Genomic DNA, 638 nt, shown 5'->3' with positions numbered 1-638 from the left:
TTTTCAGCTCAAATTAAATCAAAATTAGTGTTTAGTTTGTCAAATGAATATTAAAAAAACTAAAAAAACTAAACTCCTCCCGAAGAGTCCATGAAGGCTTAAAGCTACCGACCGGCCGCCGTGTCATCCTCAGCCACATTCGTCACAGGATGCGGATATGGAGGGGAATGTGGTCAGCCCACCGCACTCCCGGCCGTATGTCAGTATCCGAGACCGGAGCCTTTACTTCTCAATCAGGTAGCTCCTCAGTTTGCCTCACAAGGGCTGAGTGCACTCCACTGGCCAACAGCGCTCTGCAGACCGAATGGTCACCCATCCAAGTGCTAGCCCAGCTCGACAGCGCTTAACTTCGGTGATCTGACGGGAACCGGTGTTACCGCTGCGGCAAGGCCGTTGGCCTGTCAAATGTATATTACTGTGTTGTAATTGAACATGGCACAAATAATGAACACTCCAGGCATCTCGAGCTAGCTACATTGTTTGATCACATCAGTCTTTCTAGGGTGTATGCGACCTGCGACCACTGAGGTGATGTGACTTTCAGACTCTATTTGCTTAACCGATTTCTTACTTACTGGTGTTCTCAGTACCTCTCCTGACATATGAAACACTTACCATCATTTCTTTACTGTAACACC

General features: G+C 47.3%; 1 pseudogene; it reads right to left on the bottom strand.

Moving 5' to 3' along the window:
• Positions 1 to 280: 280 nt before the first annotated feature.
• LOC124551400 lies at positions 281 to 398 on the bottom strand (annotated as a pseudogene).
• Positions 399 to 638: the final 240 nt, after the last annotated feature.

Source organism: Schistocerca americana, chromosome 9 (genome assembly GCF_021461395.2).
Source record: "Schistocerca americana isolate TAMUIC-IGC-003095 chromosome 9, iqSchAmer2.1, whole genome shotgun sequence".
NCBI classification, from domain to species: Eukaryota; Metazoa; Arthropoda; class Insecta; order Orthoptera; family Acrididae; genus Schistocerca; species Schistocerca americana.
The sequence above is the reverse complement of the archived record's forward strand: the minus strand, read 5'-3'. Positions and strand labels throughout refer to the sequence as shown.